This window comes from Pongo abelii, chromosome 9, assembly GCF_028885655.2.
Source record: "Pongo abelii isolate AG06213 chromosome 9, NHGRI_mPonAbe1-v2.0_pri, whole genome shotgun sequence".
In the NCBI taxonomy this organism is placed as follows: domain Eukaryota; kingdom Metazoa; phylum Chordata; class Mammalia; order Primates; family Hominidae; genus Pongo; species Pongo abelii.
The window spans coordinates 96,415,318-96,437,077 of record NC_071994.2 but is presented as its reverse complement, the minus strand read 5'-3'; the positions used below and the strand labels follow the sequence as shown (position 1 = coordinate 96,437,077).

The window sequence follows — 21,760 nt, the reverse complement described above, 5'->3', positions numbered from 1 at the left end:
AACACACAGATGTGGAAATGGGTGCAGAAACACATGTGTGTTCACATAGGCAGCAAGTGGTTAATCTAAGTGTCACTGCAATAATCTGTAGGACTCCAAAGCCCATGCTTCCAGCTGGAAAGGCAGGCAGGGGCCTTGCATGCTGTGCCAGGGTTGGGACTTAGTCCTATAGGCAGAGAGGGTCAGATGTGATTCTAGAAAGGTAGCTTGGTGGCTGTCTGGAGTTTTGAAGTGAAGCAAGTAGAAATTAGGAGTAGAGAAACTAGTTCATTAAAGTAATGTCTTGAGAGATGAGGGCCTGAACAGAAGACATTAAGACAGTGGCAGTGGTGGCAGAGAAGAGGGGGCTTGTTGGAATCCATAGAGCTTAGTGCCTTTGGATACTAGAATTGCATCATCCCTTCCCATTTCAGGTCTGATGCCCCAGGGATGGGTGTTGGAGATGCTGACTTTGTGCAGGCTAAAAGCAATCTCTGCAGAAACCAAAAGTGTGTCCTTTGGTCTCTGCTAACAGCTAGAGAAAGGTGGCTGTGCACAGTCCGAAAGGGCCTTCCCTTCCCTGTGCCACCCCAGCCTTATCATTCCTAACTTTCCAGGAGTGTTGCAGAGGATGGAAGTTGGATTCCTCAGACTGCATTTTGGGAAATGCTAGTCAAGGTTAGAAGTGTGGAAGGTAAGACGCCTTCCTGGGGTATTGTCTGCACACCCCTCTTCCCTGGTGGCACAGGGGACCCACCGGGGTTTGGTCCTCAGTTTTGGCTATTCCATAAGAGTTGATCTGCCCTAGATGGGGTTAACTTGTGGTCACCAAACTTGTAGGGGTTGACTGGGAAGCAGGAGTGGCAGTGAACATAATGGCCAGCCCCAAGAGGAGTCGAGGCCAGCCTCCTCTGACGGGTGCAGTCTCTGCGGGGCGCCAAGCCATGCTCAGGGGAGCGGGCGTCAGAGCCCAAGGAGATGATTGGCTGGGGTCTGCATGTCCTGTCATCGGTAGGACGCACTGTTGCCACGTCAGGAATATACTGGTTTTGTGCCCTCTCCCCTAGTCAGTGCCAGATGTGGTAATAAACTTGCTTTTGGGCTTCCGTTTTTCCAAATTGTGCAACATCCCTGCCCTTCTGAGAGTTTGTGCTGGCTCTGGTCAGGCCGGAGGTCAGGTGGTCAGATTCTGGCTTTATTTGGGCTGTGTTCTCACTGCGAGGAGGAAGCCAGGTTACCTCTCTTGGACCTGCCTGCTCCCAGCATCTCCAGCCACAAGCTGTCTCTGCCGGTGAGTCACTCCGTGCAAGAGTCTGCTCACCCACTTTCTGCTTGATGTTTACACCTTTCCCTCAAAGAGGGAACCTCTTCTCCTTGTTCCGAGGGCACTTCTCATCAGTCCCCTAGAGTGTCCAGTTAGTTTCTTTTGTGGGGTAAGAACCCATGCCAGACAGGTACATGTTTTAATGGGAGAAGAGCATTTCTGCCTGTGGATATGAGCTGTCATGCTTGAACGTTATGTCCTGAGCAAAGCCCTTTTCTCGTTCTTTTTGCTTCATGTTTAGGTGTGTGTTTGGGTGTGTTTGCTTTAATTATTACTGGGAAGCAAAAAAGATATTTATCAAAGGTTTAAATCTGTAGCAGTGTCCCTGCAAGCAGAAAGAGGAAGTATATATTTAGCCAGGATATCATTGATTTATCACCCTTTTTTTCCATTTTGTTCCTGTTTTGTTGGCAGAACCATTTGATTTGTATACTGGTTCAGTTTGGATTTCAGTAGTGAGTGTGAAAAGATTCCTGGGCTGTTTGCCGAAGTGGAGGGACTCGAATGAGTGGGCTTCAGGGCTGCCAGTCTTGGCTATCCCTGTAATCCCAGGAGCCTGGCACATGGTGTCTTTGTCAGGAAGGTGGAGTTTGGCCAGGCCGTTTCTTTGGCTTTGCCTGGGAGCAGCTCTGCTGGTGACAGTGGAGGCCTCCCTCTGCCGTGGGAAAGGGAATTCTCTCTTGATTCTGGTTTTGGCTTATTTCTCATCCTATGGGGATGAGAGGGATGAAGGCCCCAGAACTAGTGAGTTTTGGTGATGGGCAGGTTCAGGGCAGGACTGGTTTGCAGCTTCCACAGAGCTTTTACAGACGTTTTCCTTGCATCCCACATTTTCCTTCTTCCCTGTTAGTCCCGGTTCAGTCTGTCATCAGTACTGCAGAAATTGGCTTGAACTTTGTCAGTCTTGGGAAGACCTGGAAGTGCAGCATAGAAACCTGTTCAAATTGGTGCCGCAATTTCACATCAGCATAAGTAGCTTGTTTTGGTGGTGGTGGTTTTTTAATCCGTTTAGGTGCTTTTTTTCTGAAATCATATAGGTAATATGCAAATGTATTCTCCTGCAGCCTGCCCTCGCATTTAAATAGTGCAGAAGGACACAGCAGACTTGTCACATTCCCCTTCACCCAGCACCCCTCCCCAGGTGCCAGCTCCTCCAGGTCCTCAGAGATAACTAGTGTTAGCAGTTGGATTCGTGTTCTGAAACTGTCAGCCTGTATACACAAATACACTATGGTTTTCCTTCTTTTAGAAGCATGAATCTGATTGCATCATACTGCTTTTTTCACATAGTATATCTTCGAGAGCTTTTCATGCATGTAGCGCTTCTCCGTTCTTTTAATTTGTCTTTTATTTGCCTACAAAATATTTTCCAGTGTAGGTATGTCATAATTTATGAATTGGTCCCCTACTGATAGACATATAAACTAACTCATTAGTTTTGCTATTATATCTTCATTCATACATATTAGTATGCACATGTTTCTCTAGGAGTAGAATTGGCATGTCAAATGTTAAATTCATTTAAAATGTTATAGCAGTACCCATACTATGCTCTCAAGAGATGTGCTAGTTCCTGTTACCAGTGGTGTATGGGCTGCCATTCTCCTGGGTGAAAGAAATGGATCATTGTTCAGTAGGCATTTCATTTATTATTGGTGAGGTTGTGAACCTCATCATTTGGCTTTTTTTTTTTTTTTTTTGTTAAACAGACATGTTTAATGATAGCTTGCTCTTCACAGAGATGTCTACAGAGACCTTTAATCTATAATCCAGGAGTATATAACCATGCAGCCCAGACCAATTAGCCAAATGCAAAATAAACTAGATTCTTACCACACTATCCTATAAACACTGCAACTGTTCTTTCCAAAAGGACCCTAATCTTATGTGAAAACACCTACTGTGGGGGAACCAGAAACCTAGCTATGTGGCCAAAAGGAAAAAATAGCAATTCAGTGGTTAATTGGTGAAAGCAGGAAATGTATGTCCTTTAGTGTGCTGCTGTTGCTGCTGTTGTTGCTGCTGTTGCTGCTGTTGTTGCTGCGGCAGGTGCTGCTGCTGCTGCTGCTGCTTTGGTCTTCTTAGTTTTGTTCTTTTTGTCTCTCTTCTTCAGCCCATCCATTTTAGCTCTCAGGAGTTTTGAATAAGCCATCTAAAACTTACTTCCTTGGAGCTCACCACAGTGCTGATCTTCTTTTTCCCATCGGTAGCTCTTAACAGACACATGTTGTCTGCAGGCTCAAAGCCGTCCACAGTACCTTTCTTTGGAATGGGTTTGGTTCATATGACTTCTTCAAGGTCATATGATGCTGCCTGATGTCCGGCACTTCTGGAAAAGTCTGGTCAGCTCCGTCAGGAACTGCTCACTCTCCAACAACACCATCGCGGCGACGCTGGCTCGACTCCCTCTGCTTAAGCCCCTAGCAGTGAGAACTGGTCATTTGGCTTCCTGATTCTTATTGCTGAGATCATAGACATTAAGAGTGGTGGGTCCATAGCAACTATAGAAGATGAGGGAACCAAACCCTCAAGGACCATGGCTCAGCTCAGGGTGGTGTGAGCGTCATGCCACCAGTGGTGGCATCGTGGTACCTGGAAGCAAGAGCTCCTGGTTTCACATTCTCTGTTTCTCCCGGATGCTAGGTATGGTAATAGGACATTTTAATTTTGGTGTAACTTGCCAGAGTATTTCTCCAAACCTTTTATCTGAGGAATCAAGGGTCCGTAAGTATTAAGATCAGTCTGTCCTGTGCTGCTGAGGCGTGGATTGGAGACTGGCGAGCGGCACTGGGAAGACACTTAAAGATTGTGTGCTGGAAAATCAGGCACTGTTGCTTCTGGAAAAGCCTCCAGGAATGTGGTAAAGCAGATGTTTTCTTCTAGTTGCGTGTGATTATTCCCCCTCTCCTGGCTTGCTATGGGAATATTGTGGTGCTTTGACCCTTAGCAGGATGCTCTGGGGAGAAGCAGTGACTTCTTAGAAGGTGTTTGAGGGGTGTGACACAATGGGCTGGTAGAGAAGGCGCCTGGTGGCTTCCATGAATAGGCTGATCCCGGGGCCCTCCCTGCAGGCTGGGCTGCCCAGTGGACACAGTGGGCTTCGGAAAACCCTGGCTTACTGGACTACAGAATCCTTTACCTATTGCTCAAAGGGGCAGAGAGCAGGAGTGGTGGAGAGGGAACCCTTGGGAGATGAAGGGACTGCAGAGTTGAGCCACACTGGACTCAGCTCCCATTCAGCACCTTATGGGTGTGTGACTTGAGCAGCTATTTTATCTCCCTGGGCCTCAGCTTTTCCCTGTAAGTTAGGAATAATAATTAGTACCTGCCTCACAGGGTTGTTGTGAAGATTAAAAGAGTAATGTTTATAAATCTCTCAGCATATTACCTAATTAGTACTTGGTAATTTTAAGTAACTCCACCTATTTGTGTTCCCTTTTCCATATATATGTGGACCTCTCTCTCTCTCTCTCTCTCTATATATATATATATATATACACTTTTTTTTTTTTTTTTTTTTGAGACGGAGTCTCATTTTGTCGCCCAGGCTGGAGTACAGTGCCGTGATCTTAGCTCATTTTAACCTCTGCCTCCCAGGTTCAAGCAATTCTCCTGCTTCAGCCTCCCTAGTAGCTGGAATTACAGGTGTGCACCACCACGCCTGGCTAATTTTTGTATTTTTAGTGGAAATGGGGTTTCACTGTGTTTGTTGGCCATGCTGGTCTTGAACCCTGGACCTCAAGTGATCTGCCCACCTTGGCCTCCGAAAGTGTTGGGATTACAGGCGTGAGCCACTGCACCCAGCTAATAACTGTTTTAAAATGAGTGACTACATATTATATTTGCATATTACATAAGTAGACTTAATCTGGTAACATTCAAGTGAAGAGGTCAGGAGATTAGTAGCTGTCGGGGCAGATGAGGGTGGGGGCTATGGGAATTAAAAGGGATGAAGGTGGGAGGCTTGGGTGGAGGCCTTAGGTGGGGCAGGAGAGTTGAGTTGGGATGTTCTCTTCCAATACCATTGCTCCTGCAGAAACCCCTCCTTTGTGCACACCAGAGCCCCACACGCAGAGGCCTTTTCTCTTTTTTTAGATAGACTGAGGGCTAGGGGATTGCTAGTGCAACCTCTACCCTTTATTTCGAGGTGGCTGAGTGAGGCCCTGAAAGCCAAAGTGTCTGCCTCAAGCTACACAGCTGGCCAGGACAGAGCACAAGTAGGCCCAGCTCTCTGTGCTCTGGAGAGTTGAGATTTCTTTCCCTTCTTCCCTGCACTGCCATGCGCTGCTTATAGCCGGATGCAGGAAAGAGACATGGTGTTAGGCACTTTACAAAGGTCTGCCGTTTACTCCTCCCAAGGTTCTTGTGAGATGAGGTTGAGATATGCATATTCTTCTATTCCTACAGTGCCAGCCACAGGTTGATGTCTGCTGGTTTCATTCCCTTGGCCACCTGTAATCAAGGGGAGGGCAAAGACTGGATCCTGCTCCCTCTTTCCCACCGCACCATGTGTGTCGTTAGTTTTTCCTGCATGGAGCAGCTCTCCTGGGGACTGGTGTGGCAGTCAGTATTATTTATCGAATAAATGAGCAAGATCCAATTCAGTCTTTCTCTGGCTCTCGTGTCTCTGAAGTGAGAACATTGGCCTCTCTGTTTGGCCCTCTGGGATTAGTATAGCACCCCTGACTGCCTTTAAGCTTATCCTCCTTCACTCAGAATTCATTCAGGAAATACACTGTTCTAGGTGTTGGGGATTTTGCACCGAACAGAAGGAGCCAAAATCCTGTTCTCATGGGGCCTATTTTCTAGTGAGGATGACAGACAATAGTGATTAAAATACACGACATGTTTATTAGGTTCCCAAGGGCTGCTGTAACAAAGTGCCAGAAACTGAGTGGCTTAAACAGCAGGAGTATGTTTTCCCATGGTTCTGGGGGCTCTGAGGGGAGTCTGTTCCATGCCTCCCTTCCAGCTTCTGGTGGTTTCTGGCCGTCCTTGGTATTCTTGGCTTGTAGGAGCATAGCTTCAGTCTCTGCCTCTGCTGTCTCATGGCGTTCCCCTGTGTCTGTGTATGAGTCAGACACAGAGAGGTGCTCCAGAGAGACAGAACCAATAGGACATAGACAGATAGATGAGAGGGGATTTATTAGGGGAATTGGCTCACATGATTTTGGAGGCTGAGAAGTCCTGTGACAGGCTGTCTGCAGGCTGGAGAACAAGGAAGGCTGGCAGTGGGACTCCGTCCAAGTCCAAAAGCCTCAGAACTAGGAAAGCTGATGGAGTAAGTCTCAGTTTGAGGTTGAAGACCTGAGAACCTGCGGGTTTGGGGGCAGGATGTGTTGGTGCAAGTCTTTCTTACTCAGTTGACTGATTCAAATGCCAGTGTCTTCTGGAAACACCCAGATGATGTGGTACTTTACTAGCTATCTGGATATCTTTTAGTTCAGTCAAGTTGACATCTAAAATTAACCATTATGGTCTGTGTCTCTGTTTTCTTATAAGGACACTAGTCATTGGATTAGGGCCCACCCTATTCTAGTATGACTGTGTGAACTCTGAATATCTGAGACAGGTCTCAATCAGTTTAGGAAGTTTATTTTGACATGCGCCTGTGACATGCACCTGTGACACAGCCTCAGAAGGTCCTGATGACATGTGCCCAAGGGGGTCTGAGCACAGCTTGGTTTTATACATTTTAGGGAGACATGAGACAATCAGTGTATGTAAGATGAACATTGGTTTGGTCCAGAAAGGTGGGACAACTCGAAATGGTGCGGGGGCTTCCAGCTTATAGGTAGACAAGAGACAAATGGTTGCATTCTTTTGAGTTTCTGATTAGCCTCTCCAAAGGAAGCAAGCAGATATGCATTTATCTCAGTGAGCAGAGGGGCGACTTTGAATAGAAAGGGAGGCAGGTTTGCCCTAAGCAGTTCCCAGCTTGACTTTTCTCTTTAGCTTAGTGATTTGGGGGCCCCAAGATTTATTTTCCTTTCACAACTGCCTTTTTTTTTAACTGTGGCAAAAAAACCCATAAAATTTACCATCTTAACCATTTTTTAAGTGTACAATATATTAATTAGTGTTACCTGTCTGCACATTACTATGCATCAGTATGACCTCATTGTGTTAGAGTTCGCCAGAGAAACAGAACCAATAGGGTTATGTGTGTGTATATAAAGAGATTCATTATAAGGTGTTGGCTCACATGGTTATGAAGGTTAAGAAGTCCTAAGAGCTGCACTCAGCAAGTTTGAGACCCCAGAGAGCCAATGGTGTAAGTTCCAATCCAAGTACTGAGGCCTTGAGACCCAGGAGAACCAATGGTGTCAGTTCCAATCCAGGTACTGAGACCTTGAGTTCCAGAAGAGCCAATGGTGTAAGTTCTAGTCCAAAAGCCAGCAGGCTTGAGACCCAGGAAGAGCCGGTTTCTCAGTTCAGGTCAGTCCAAAGGCAGAAAAGACCAGTGTCCCAGCTCAAGCTTACATACACTGCAAGAGGAGTTCCCTCTTACTCAGGCTGTTTGTTCTGTTCAGATCTTCATTTGATTAGATGAAGTCCACCCAGATGAGGGAAGGCATTCTGCTTTATTCAGTCTACCCATTCAAATGTTAATTGTATCCAGAAAACACCCTCACAGACATACAAGGAATAATCTTTGGCCAAAAGTCTGGGCACCCATGGCCCAGTCAAGTTGACCCATGAAATTAACCATCACACTCATCTTAAAATATTATATCTGCAAAGACCCTATTTCTAAATAAGCTCATATTCTGAGGTTCCAGGTGGACATGAGTTTTTTAGGACTCTGTTCTGTCCAGGTGGTATGTGAGATATTGGTGACTGCTGAAAAGCTGGAAGAGTCCCGCAGCAGAGGGGAAGGTGAGGTGGTCAAGGAGGGCCTTGCTGAGAAGGAATGTGTGCACTTGGGGCTGGAGAAGGGGGGAGAGAGGGAGGAGCTGCTGTGTGGAGGAAGAGGATTCTGTGTGAAGGGGACAGCACAGGCAGAGGCCCTGAAGTGTAGGGACAGTACAATTTGAGTCCATCGTGTCAGGGGAGGAAAGGGAGACGTTGGGAATAAAGAAGAGGATGAGGATCAAGAGGTCCTTCTTTGCATGGACTGTGGCCTTTGCTCTAGTAAGATGGGAGCCACTGTTGTGCCTGTGAGCATGAATGAAAGCAGGTAGTGTGGGCCAGCTCATTGAGGACTTTTCTAAGTTCAGATGGATGTAGCTGAGTTGTGTGTGTGCCTAGATATTTTGCAGCAACTGTTTCTAGGCAGGTTTTTTAAAAATGTTAGTGCTGTACTGACCCTTGATCCACCACCCTTTCCTTTCTGTATGCTTTTCACTTACCCACCCACCCACACATAAACCACAAACACGAAGAAGAAAGAGCAAACAGACAAGGCTGTGGTGGCAGGAATTGCTAGGAAACTGTGTGCTTAGCTGCCCTGCTGTGAGCTGCAGGGCCTCACACATGTGAACTGGTGGGCTCTTCCCCCCACGACCCCTTAAGCCCTGGGCCTGCCTGGTGAATGCCATGCCTGCCATTCAGATGGTCTTTAACCTGGGTAGATTTAGAAAATGCTGAGGTCAGTGTGCAAGCTATGTGGATTCTTCTGGGCTTCCAGGATTCTTCTGTGTATAAAATCACTATGCTGTGAAAAGAGTTGAGTCAGCTCTCCTGGTCAGCAGGCCACATTTGGCCTTGAAAATGTAGGACAGGGAGGAACATCCAAGAGGACCTTTGGAGACAGTGAGTAGATGGCTGTGTGGTCTTGGTACGTGGGCCCAGGACCCTCTGCTGCCAGCCTTGTTACTGGCCTACAAAGTGTTCACACATTGTTGTTCTTATTTGTCATAAAAACACTTCAGTCTGCAATCTGAGTATTGGTCATTAAAAAGAAGAAGGAACTCCAGGCGGAGGCTGGCCCTCAGCGGGCCTGGCCTGCTAGTCTGTGGCCTGTGTCGGTTGAGTTTGCCCAGTTACTGGGGGAATCACTACTTCAGATTCCTTGGCCTTGGAGTTAAAGGGAAATATCCTTATCTGGTTGACATTTAATTTCCTTTTTGCGTCCAAAGGAAGGGGCCTGGCCCTTGTGTAATGAGGGCTCTGGGGAAGTGGGCTATGCGGGGGCCTGATTTCAGACTTTCTCTGGGCTATGCGGGGGCCTGATTTCAGACTCTCCTGCCTCCACTTACCAAGATAGTGCCAGAAGCAGCCTGCTTGGGGAGCTTATCTGGGAGGCCGATGTCATTGTGACCCCTCTGGGGAGCATCGCTTTAGAAGATAATTATGTGTAAGTGGAGATGGAAATAAAATTCTCCAGTGCCAGGAGCAGCTGCTCTTCTGTAGTGTTTCAGGAGTTGCCTTTGGGGCCCCTCCTTCCTCCCAAACAAAACACACCCATCCAAAATGAAAGTTGTGAAGATGATTCCTAGCTAGAAAAGTGAGTGTTACAAATGTGTTTTGTGAGTGTGTAATTCCAGAAGTTATTTTTAGGGTGTTCTTTCTTAGCACATCAAAAGAGCTTCCTTAGAGGAACTGCCTGTTAAATTGCACAGCCTTTCTCTGCCAGAGTGCTACAGGAAGTTTTGACTCAGGTAGTGTTCCTTCAGAATCTGTGGAGGCAGGCTTTGTTTCCTTGTTATAGTTAGAACAGAAAGGCCTTGCCCAAGAGTGGGAGCCAGACAGGGCTCCACGTATTCCCCTCTCATGAGACAGCCTCCTTGTCCTATGCCCAGGGGTGGCTTTTGTCTCCACTGACATGCCCCCAGCATCTAGTAAGTACGTACTTGTTGATGGACAGGATGTATTGGATGTGGGCCCTGACATCTTTGCTGGGCTCTGAGTAGGCGGCATGCTGTGATTTCACTTAGAACCCTGAGAAGTTGGTCTTCTGGTATCCAGATTGGTACTGGAACATTAAGTTCTGATTTCATCACTGCTGCCTTCGATAAGTTACTTGCCTCCCTGGGCCTTAGTTCTCTCATCTTTAACCTGGAGGGTTGGATGAAATGATTGGCATGGGGATCTCCCTTCACCTCTCCACCCACTCTGGGCAGCCCCTTGCACCTGTCTCCCTGGTCACAGTGGAGGTCTACCTGGAAGGTAGAGCCGGTTTAGGCTCAGGGAACATGAACTTTTTGTCCCAGCCAGCCTGATAAATACAGGGCTTCCCCAGAACTCAACATGCTTCAGCCCTGGTGCTCCCTGATGGCCCATCTGGCCAAACCCCCAGAGTTCTTGCTTTCTGGGTCAACTTGGAGGCAGAGACGAGCAGGTGGTGGAGGATTTGGCTAAATCTCCATTCTAGCTCTGGAGGCGGGTGTCTCCAGTTGCTCAACCTGATCTCCTTGTTCTTTTCTCAAGTTTCACACAACTTTTCATCCTTTCCTTGAACAAAGGTTTTTTATTTCTGGATGATGTTGTGAGAAGTTTTTGTATTTATAAGTAAGGCAGAAAAGAATGGATCTTAACTAGAAAATTTTATATCAATTACATTCCAAATTTGTTCAGAAATATCTGTATGTAGGAAAAAGAACATAAAGTACTTTATTTTAGTGGTCATCTCTGGATTTTCATATTATAGGAGGGTTTTTTAAGCATTTTTTTTTACATTGAGCATGTACTGTCTTTATAACTATTAAAATTATGATTAATAATAAACAGCTATTTATTAGGATTTAGTATGTGCCAGACAATGTAAGAACTTGCCATTACAGTATCTTATTTAATTCTCACTGTGAACCTATAACGTTACTATTTTAAAAAAACAAAATATACTGGATGTGGTGACTTGTACCTATAGGCCCAGCCACTCAGGAGGCTGAGTTGGGAAGATCACCTGAACCCAGGAGTTTGAGGGCTACATAGCAAAACCCATCCTGTTTCTTAAAAGCAAACAAATATTAACCTAATTTTTGTTATTGTGGTAAAATATACATAAAAATGGCTTTTTTAGGCTGGTTGTGGTGTCTCATGCCTATAATCCCAGCCCTTTGGGAGACTGAGGCAGGAGGATCACTTGAGCCTAGGAGTTGGAGACCAGCCTGGACAACATAGTGAGACCCCATCTCTACAAAAAATTTTTTAAAAAATTAGTTATGCATGGTGGTGTGTGCCTGTAGTCCCAGCTACTTAAGAGGCTGAGTTGGGAAGATCGCTTGAGCCCAAGAGGCTGAAGTTGCAGTGAGCTGTGATCATGTCCCTGCACTCCAGCCTGGGTGACAGTGAGACCATGTCTCAAGGAAAAAAATTGCCTTTTCAACTATTTTTAAGTGTACAGTTTTGTGGCTTTAACCACATCCCCTGAGAGATCTTTTTTTTGGAACCCGTTATGTGATAAATGAGGATGCTGAGACTTACAGAAACAAAGCTACTTGCCCAAAGTCACAGAGCTAGTCAGCTTCAGAGGCAGGATTTGAACCCAGAACTGACATATTCAGAAAGGTCCCAGGTTCCTGGGATCTGTGGTATATAACAGTTGGAGTCCATGATCGCTTTCCTGCCTCTGCCCACCATTTGACTGTAGAAAGCCATTTGCTAGTGTATGTCTCTTTTTTGAAACTCTAGGGGTTGGATTGTGTGTGTTTGCCAGTGAGGTGGTGGTCAGCCCAATTTAGAGTGTGTGGCTGACGCAGGTGCTGCCTGTCCGCGGTTGCCAAGATTGGTTTGTGAGCTCTGTTGTATCTTGAGAAGGTTGAAGAGTGGGCTGCTGTGCGGAGAGTGTTGCGTGTCGGAATTCTGTCTCTAGAAGGTCCTCAGCAGTGCAGTGGAAAGGGCAGTGGCCTAGAGCTCAGATATGTGGCCTTGTCAGGTCTGGGTTATTTTGGAGAACACAAATTGAACTTGGGAATTAGTCTGTACTTTAGTCCTGATTGTGCCGTGTGGTAGACATACTTTGGCTTCAATTTCCTCATTTCTCAGTGAGTGATAAAAATGCCTGTTCTACCTGCCTCCCAGGATGGTGGTGATGATTAAATGTCTTGATGTGGGGAAAAAGTGCTGAGGAAACTACAGGGCTCTCAAGGAAGTTTCTCTGATGAGAATTTTGAGTGTACAATGGTGTGTGAGAAGAGTGGGGCTGACCTTGGAGATGTGAGGAGGATGGATGTGGATGTGAAGAGCAGCAGGTTTGCTTTATTTCGTTTTGTTTTAGGCACCAGCTTGTTTCCTCTACCATCGCTTCGCTGGTGAAGTATAATGTTCCACTGTCTACCTGGTATTGTACTGCCTAGTGCTGAATGCTCTAGGATTTCACTGGAATTTGTCCCTGCCAAATTCCTTGGATTCACTCTCCCCAAAACTCTCATCTCTTTGGTGAAATGAGTTGTAATTTAGGAGATCATTCTGTAACTGCGGTGGTTGAAAGTACACAGCAACTTTCCCTGGTCTTGTCTGTCTTCCTAGTTTGTTTTTTTTTTTTTTTTTTTTTTTTAAGCAAATGCTTGTCTGTTTCTGTTTTCTAATCTTGAGCAGCCAAGCATGTGAGTGGGCTGGAACCTGGTGGTCTGCCCCTGGGGAGGGGAGGCGGTCCCCCTTGGGTGGTGCTTGCTCTTCATTGGACCCTTTCTGGGCTTGATGCTTTGCAGAACATCAAGGTACAGTAGGCAGAATCCCTTATTTTATGGGAAGATATATATACTCAAACCAATATGAGTGTTAGGGATAGACAGCTTGAGAAGTCCCTGTCATGAGGGGTGTAACCCTCAGTCCAAGTGGATGAAGATGGATTATTGGGGATAGTCAGAGAGGATAAACTGTCGGCAGGACTTCTGTGACTTTTCGCTTTTTTACAACTGTTTGAATCAGCTCTTTCCAAGCTGGGATTTCTGTCCAGCTATCCTGAGATAATTTCTTGAGTCATCACTGTTGCCGTGCACGTTTCGTCTGACAGGAAAGCAGGGGCCCATGCAGGGCTCTGCTGAAGTCAGCGGCCCTGTCTTGTTTTTGGGCTTTGAGAATGGTACTCGAAGACTAAGTAGGTCACAGATATCTATTTTGAACTGAGTATGACTGGGCTGCTTGGACATTTAATTTCCGGATCCAATCCTGTTGGTCGCGTTTGCCCAGGAGCTTGGCAGCAAGCACTCTGGTTGGTCGTAGGGTATATTTATCAAGTGGGAAGAGTCTGGAGACACTGCAGTTCTCTATTCCTGCAGGAGAGCCAGGAGTAAGTTGGCTTCAAAACCCTTTAGGAATGGGGGGAGTGGAATTTTTCCACCTCACTTCCTTAAATTTTCTGAAAATTGCTGATCCTCACTAACTTTATGGAACTTTTTTCTTTCAAGGAATCAAATTTAATTTTTACCCAATATTAGCTGGCCTCTGCTTCAAGTTGGATAATAGCTTCAGTTGCTGTGTGCCTTGCCTTTTGTGCAGATTATCTCATTTAATCCTCACAACAAGCTCAGAAAGTGGTTATTATTTTCTCCATTTTACAGAGGAAAAGACCTGACAATCAGTGGTGCAGTAATTTGCTGACAGACCCAGTGTGTAAGTAGCAGTGCTTGAGATTCAAACGTAAGATCTTCTGATTAGAGTGTGGCCTTTTGCTGCATAGCACAGTGGTCTCAGGAGCCCTGGGAGGTGTTCTAGCCACAGCTGGAAGTGGCATCAGGAGCCCTGGGAGAGGGTGTTCTGGCCACAGCTGGGAGTGGCAGTACAGTAGTGGCTCCTTGGCCCATTGTGAGTTGAGTGCAACCTTCCTCTGAGTAGAGGCCAGCTGTGGGTGTTGGGGATGTGGGCCGCCCAGCCCAGGGAAGCATCTGTCTTTGTGGAACTGGAGTTATGTTTTATGATGTCACTCTGGTGTGACTGGATCACAGAATTCTGAGTTTATACCCTTTGTTGGATTTTTTCCTGTTTCACTATTTTTCTGTGGGTCCTTGCCCAAGACCTTGGATGAGTGCAGTGAGCAGGTGAGATCTGTGAATTAACATAGATGGGGAACGCATTGGATGCACCACCTCCTCTGTGTGCACCAGCTGTTGACCTGCCATTCCTCATCATCAGTACTCCGTGCCTTCCCTGCATTTTGCAGGACTAAGCACTTTTGTAGTGGGGAGTGTGTGTTTTGCCTTTCTCTTCAGTTTGTCCCCATAAGCTACTTCCAGGGGCCTGGCAGTAATGCTGCTGCTCCAGGTCATTTGTGTTTGTTGAGTGTCAGTGTTTTCAGGACTTTGCCCAGAAAGTCTTGTCCAGTGCTCCCAGGGAGTCATCATCATCTCCATTTTACAGATGGGGATTCTTAAGAGAAGTCACTCTTAGGTAGCATACTTCTATACCATAGCTTCCCCTGTAAGTTTCATAAAACACAACCAAGAAGGTGTCTGTTTAAAATCAGCTTGTATTCCGAAAGTAAAAGAATGCCCTCTTCAAATGCCCTGGGGCTTGTGTACACAGTGGGGTTCTCTTCTCCTTCAGGAATGTGTGGGCCCATCCTAGGTTCCCTCCCGTCCGTTTCCTGGCTGGTTACTCAACCTTTCTGAGCCTGAGCTGGTTACTCAACCTTTCTGAGTCTGTGTGAGCCTGAGCTGGTTACTCAACCTTTCTGAGTCTGTGTCCTATAAATTGGTGATGATAGTACAATCTAAAAGAGGCTGTGGTAAGATATATATGAGATAGTGTATGTGAGATCACCCAGGGCTCAATGTGTTTTAATTGCTTGTTTTTATTTTTCAACCAGGATGGCTTGAAGAAAACACAGATCTCAGCTACAGAGGTTGAGGCCTGAGAAACTCCCCTCCCCTGAAGGGCATTAGTAGCTGATCTTCCCTGCACACTTCCTCCCCCAAAACAAGAAGGAGAGGATGAAGCTTAAAAACCCTATTTCAGCTAGAATCTTTCCAAGATTTTCTCATTCTTTTGGTTTTGGAACGGGGTGCTGATATTTGCTTCATTTACTGGAAACCAAAACTAAGGAAGTCCATGTTAACCACACAGCCTCTCAGAAATGCCCAGTATTTTTAAAAATGAGGAAATGCCAAAACACGATTTTAGAAAGCGGGGTATTTTAAATTTACATATTGGACGTGTCAGCACTTTTAGCACACACACTTTCACTGATTGTATAATTATCTTGAAAAGACTTAAAAAAACTAAATTTGAGGTTTTCTGGTCTCATTTCTTGCGGGGTCTTGCTCCGTTGCCCAGGCTGGAGTGCAGTGGCATGATCTCAGCTCACTGCAACCTCTGCCTCCCAGGCTCAGGCGATTCTCCTGTCTCTGCCTCCCGAATAGCTGGGACTACAGGCATGTGCCACCATGTCCAGCTAATTTTTTATATTCTTGGTAGGGATAGGGTTTTGCCATGTTGCCCAGGCTGGTCTTGAACTCCTGAGCTCAAGCAATCCACCTGCCTTGGCCTCCCAGAGTGCTGGGATTACAGGCGTGAGCCACTATGCCCAGCGTGGTCTTACCTCTTAAAAGACCTAATCAGCGTCTAGTGGGTAAGTCTTTTTGTTTTTTTTGAGACAGGGTCTCACTCTGTAACCCAGGCTGGAGTGCAGTGGTGTGATCACAGCTCATCTCCTGGGCTCAGGAAATTCTCCTGAGTAGCTGGGACAGGCAATCCTCCTACCTCCGCCCTCCCAAAGTGCTGGAATTACAGGCATGAGCCACCGTGCTTGGCCAGCTTTTACATTTTTGGTCACCTAGTTACAGACCTTTTTTCCCTTCTCCTCTCTCTCCTTTCCACATTAGTTTTTATGTTTGAGCCTAGACAAGTATAGGGGAAATTCCAGAGGAACCAGCAAAGTGACCTGCAATTTTTGATCTTTGGGGTTTCCAATTTTGTGTATTTGCTGTGTGATCTTGAGCAATTCTCTTACTTCGGGTCTCAAGGAACTTAGCGTCTCGTGGGGGAGATAGAACTGGAGTTGATAGCCCTCTTATTGCTGTGGCTACAGACAAGGATTCTTGTCCTCAGTGTGGTGGTAGTGGTTTTTAAGTCTTTATGCATTATAAATTAGAAGTTTGCAAGGTGTGGTTTTTGACACTAAGGGAATTGCAAATGGGATCAAGGACTAGACTTCCCTGCATGAGACACTCTCTCATCAGACTCCCAGACTTCTGTTATACCACCTGGTGCAGTCAGTTACAGTTACCTGTTTACCTGGCCACCTGCCCAGATTAACAGCAAGCTCTACAATGGCGGAGACTTGGCCTATGCCCTGTTATATCTTAGGCATCTTACGTATTGTACTTCCATGTGGAATACAACGGATGCCTGCGTAAAAGATTTGAAGGATTTCGAATCACTTAACATGGTAGCAGGCCGAGGGGCGGAATGGGCTACCGCAGGTCCTGTGTTGCGTAAACTGGTCGTGCCACATGACCAGACTTGTCTCCCTTCCTCCCATGCCCACAGCCCCTCTGCTGAGAAAGACAGAACCAGTACCAGGTGGGTCCCTTGTAACAAGCCAGAGGGGTGAGTGGAATTATCTTCTGTTTTATAGACCAAGATCTGGAGAAGTCACATAGCTAACATGCCAGAGAGTCAGCATTTGAATGTGGGCTTGCAGGAGTCCACTTTTTACACCCTTCACAGATCGGATATGCTGGTGCCTCTGCCCCTGAGGACATATCCAGCGATACAAGTCCAATTAACCCGATAGCCCAAGAAACTTAAACTAGGTCTGAGGAAGAACTTCCTGACATTTTGTTTTTGTTTTGTTTTAAAGTTTGTGCCAAAAAGGGGCTAGAGTTGGGGCTTTTCAAACTCTTAATCACAATCCACAGTCAGAGAATTGATTTAGTGGGTTGATACATTTTTAAATGAAATAGAACAGTGAAAAATAACTGTATGACACACAGTAAGGCTGTGTGTAGGTGCATCACTCCCAGGCCATAATAGAAATACACTTCTGACTGTGGATCAATGATCAAAATATCTGAGAGAGAGATTATAGTTTCGATTGGTATCGGCTAGATTGCAAAGTCCTTAGCGGCAGGGATGTTCTCTCTTTTATGTTCCCTTCATCCTTAGTCCAGTACTGAGTACTTAGCTGATTGGTTGGTCTGTCTGGGAGAATTTGTAACAGTTCACCCCTCAGACTGGAAGAATAGTCAGAATGATGTTAAGGACAATTTGCAGAATACTGTCTCTGCAAGGAAATAACAGGTATTCTTACCCTTGTTTTATGAATGAGGAAAGCAGAAAGACACCGAGTGTGATAGTTAAGAGCTTGGGCTCTAAAGTCTGAGAAACCTGTGTTTGAATTCTGTTTGTGCAGTGTCATGGTTGTGTGACTTTGGGTAACTTTTTAAAGCCTCACTTTGTCCATCTTTAGGCAGGGTATGATGAGGGCACCTATCTCAGGTATTGTGACAGTTAGATGAGTTAGCTCGAGTTTAGTGGCTTTAGCACAGTGCTTGGCATCTGATAAGCAGTTAGTAAGCATTATCTGCTGTCTTTCGTTTTATGATTAAGAGAGATTAAGTGACTCATGTTGGGTCCCAGGGCACCAGCTGGAGCCAGGCCCACTGCAGGAGCCCCTTCTAGAGTTGCAGATCTGTGATGGTATTGATCTTGAGCTAAACTTGTAGCTCTAATCTGTGGTTTGGCTGTGGCAGTGAAAGGAAGTGAACGTTGCAACAGAGCAGGTGTGTGCATACAAAGAGATGTCCTGGTTTTGCCAGTTAGAGAAAACAGCATCTTCCAGAGATATGGCTGCATGTGGAATCTAAGAATATAAATGACATTTCTTAGGAAAGCCAGGTGCTTTGTATTTTCAACAAAAACAAGTTTCCTAAAACTGAATGTAGTAATGTATATGCTTAAACTGGTGGTTTTGTGTCTGGCACAGTGATAATTTTAGTGGAAACTCCAAGATTTGGTAAATACTGATTTCTGAAATCATTCACTGAGCCTAGCAGCACCACTGTGCACTTAGAACGAACTCCTTGAAAATATGTGACATGCTGAAGGTGTAAGGCATTGGACAGAAATCCCAGAGACTTGGTTTTGGCTTTAGCCCCTAATTTGCAAGTCTGGGTCTCTGTTCAGTTCTCTTTTCCAGGCTAGAGAGTCTTGAGCCTTCTTTCTCCTTAAAGTCAAAATAATTTTGTTCTTTATATCCCGAAGTGCTGATTGTCTTTGTATCTTGATAGGAAAAGGTAGTATATATGAAAAATTATCTAATGGTCGAAACTTGCTGGTTTATACTTTAGTTGAAAATAGCCTTTCTGCCTTGTTTGGAAGCAATATAATTTAGGGATAGTTAAATATAATGGTCAAGAGCAGAAACTTTTAGCTGGATTTAGGTTCCTGTCCTGCCTGTGCTTCCAACAAGGTGTTTGACTTTGGTGCCTTAACCTCTCTGCACCCCGTATGTAAAGTGGGTTAATAAGAAAACTGCTACCTTGTAAGTTGTTGAGAGGATTAAATGGGGTAACATGTAAAACCCTCCATGCAATGTCTGCTCCTAAACTCTTCAGTAAATAAGAGCTGTTACTGTCATCATTATCATCATCAGTATTATTAGTGGAAGGTCTTTCCAGGAGCCCAGAATTATAGACATGGCTGTGCTGCTGCTAACAGTTGCCCTGGATATGTTGCTGAACTCCTGAACTTCAGGATTCTTTTCTCTGAAACAAGGGAGTTGTCCAGATGCCTCTAGTACAAATGTTCTGCCCCACCTGCAGCATGCTTTGTTTCTCATCAGGCCTGAGCCATGCCACCCGGGCTGCAAGGGTTTGAGTCCCCTTTTCCAGTAAGGACCTATAGTGGCTCTGCCAGATGTTGGTCCTGCTAACCTTTGCTTTTCTTTCCTTGATTTTATGTTCGTGTGTAGCTTTCTTTTTCTGGCTCTGCCAAATGACTCCTCATGGTTTTATATTTTTTTCTAGTGTATTCAGACTATAGGTCTGGCATTGGAGTTAAGTCTCAGCTTGGGAGAGCCTCACACATAGGGGATATTACAAGTAAGGGTGAGCCCATCACTTTGCTGTTGACTTTTTAAATATGTTTGTGTTTGTACCTGTCACACTCCCCAACCCAAGTACTGAGGACTGCCTATATCTGAGGCTGGCCATTGAGAGCCACTCATGAGAAAGGAATGGCTTTTCTGGATCCATAAGAAGCTACCTTCTTGCTTTGTTTCCTTCCTTGCCTTGGTTTTAGTTCGAACTTTTAAAGATCTCACCAGAGCTCATCTTGGTGTAATTTTATATTTTGCACATGCATCTTTGTTAGCCCCTACTTTTGCAAAAGGTGGAGCTGTGGAGTTAATCTCTGGTCTGCCATTGATGTTTTAGGTTTATCTTGTTCTCTTGGACAGGCATGCACAATGAATTAATTGAGTTGTTTTCAGCCCACTTCCTGCCTAATTGAACACCTGCCCAGTGAATGCTGCCAAGTCACTTGCCTATTACCTGATTTGCCAGCCATTCCTGTCATGTCAGTGTCTTGCTTGTATGCAAAGACTCAGTCTTGTCATTTGTAATTAGCTTTCTGTGTTCTTCAGATAATTTTTTTTTTCATGTAATTTAAAGGCACTCGTGCATCCTCCTTTGTTACAGTCCCTCTGCATTCCCATCTTGCCACTGTCCTCCCGGTTAAGATCATTACTGACTAGGCCTCATAAAAATGCTGAAACACCAGATGCAGGACAACGGCATATGTACACCCTGGGTTGGTTCTGATGCTTGTGTATCTTTCCCTTGGTCCCAGGCTAAGTTTCCAGCAAGCCACTCTTAAAGTAGTGCTGACAGTTTAGAACTAATTAGAAATAGTCTTTTGAGGGTTGGGACACAAGATGGATTTTAAAAGAGTGCTGGCATTTTTTGACATTAGAGACTTGTATCTTTCCAAAGAGAAGGGTGGTCTTACTAAAAATGAGAAACAGGGTGGGAATTCAACCTTCTCTGATCACAGAAAGCCGCCCCTGTTAATGGCCTGTGCTTGTCCTCTTGACTGTTTTCTTTGGTTGAAAAGTCTTATAGCCAGTCACATGGCTCCTAGTGGAGCCCTGGCTTAAGTGTGATTTTTTAATTAAAAATATCCTGGAGATACAGCAGCCCCTTCTTAGTTATTTGGTAGAATTGCATATCTTTTCTCTTAGCCTTTCAAAAACATAGAAGTGTACTGTTTGGATTTCTCCTGCCCAGATTTGAACTTATTCAAATGAGATGAGACTGGTTATCTCCTTTGATTTCATTGAGGTTTGCATTTTGTTTTCAGTTTCCTTCTGGCTTTTCTTTGCAGAATTTCAAATTTTAAAAATATTTCAAAGGGCATGGCTCCTCAAAAAGTTAAACATAGAATTATCATAAGACCCAGCAACTCCATCCTAGTTATATACTCAAAAGAATTGGATCAGGGACTTAAATCCTTGAACCCAAATCTTCATGGCAGCACTATTAGTGACAGTCAAAAGGTAGAAGTAACTCATCCAGGTGTCCATCAGTGAATACATGGATAGACAAAATGTGGTATCTCCATATCTATACAATGGAATTTTGTTCAGCAATAAAAAGGAATGATGTACAGATGTATGCCACAACTTGCATAAACCGCAAGAACATGTTATTGGTAAGAGAAACCAAACACCAAAGGCCACATATTGTATGATTCCATTTATACAAATTATCCAGAATAGGTAAATCCATAGATACAGAAAAAACAAAGTAATGGTTGCCAGGGGCTGGAGGGAAGAGGGTGTGTGGATTGCCAAGTGGATACTGATTTTCTTTTGGGTTGATGAAAATGTTTTGAAACTAAATAGAGGTGGCAGTTGCACAACATTGTGAATGTCTACATGCTGTGAATTATGTACTTTAAAATGTCTGATATATGTTATATGCATTTCACTTCAATTAAAAACAATTTGGAGTGGCAGCATATGTGTTCTTGCAAAGGATGGCTTTTCCAGTGACACCATACAAGAGTTGCTGTCTAGCAAGGTACTTCAATGCGGGTAGGAGAAGGAGTGTGGAGTCAGCCTGCTGGGGCTGGGATTTTGGCTTGTCATTTGGCCTGGGGGCAAGTTAGCCTGGTGAGTTGCTTCCCTTTTCAGCCTGTTTATTCTTCTGTAAAGAGCATAAAAGCATTACTTTCTAGGATTGCTGTGAGAATCAGCGGAGATAATGGATATAAAGTGCTTGGTACACTGTAAGTGCTTAATAAATATTAACCTTTATCTGTTCTGTGGAAGGAGAAGAATAAAGTGGACTCAAGGAGAGAAGCAAAGTGCTGGAACTAGAGAAATTGGAGTTGATTTCAGCCATCTAGGTTTAGGTTAGACCTTTGAGAAGAATTTTAAAAATCTTGTTCTCTAGGTTTCTTTTTAGAAGTTGCCATAACCATGTGCAGTCAGTGATGCTATTGGGAGCTGATTTCTACCAACTAAAGCAAAGAATATTTATAAAGCACTTAGAATAGTGCCTGCCAGACAGCAAGGGCTCAATTAAGTGCTTGATTAAATTAAAGAAGGAAAAACCAATTGGATTACGG

General features: G+C 44.9%; 1 long non-coding RNA gene and 1 pseudogene across 2 annotated transcripts in view; one reads left to right on the top strand and one right to left on the bottom strand.

Annotated features, from left to right (window-relative positions):
• SMCO4 (single-pass membrane protein with coiled-coil domains 4) overlaps positions 1–21,760 on the top strand; it is a 65,304-nt gene that overhangs the window by 4,262 nt on the left and 39,282 nt on the right. The window contains exon 1 of one of the 2 annotated variants that reach the window (XR_002916743.2): positions 14,131–14,226. The exons of the other annotated variant lie outside the window; for it this stretch is intronic. This is a non-coding gene — a long non-coding RNA (single-pass membrane protein with coiled-coil domains 4). Of the gene's footprint in view, positions 1–14,130; positions 14,227–21,760 lie in introns of those variants that run through there. 2 annotated transcript variants of the gene reach the window in all.
• LOC100432792 (signal recognition particle 14 kDa protein-like) lies at positions 3,018–3,734 on the bottom strand (annotated as a pseudogene).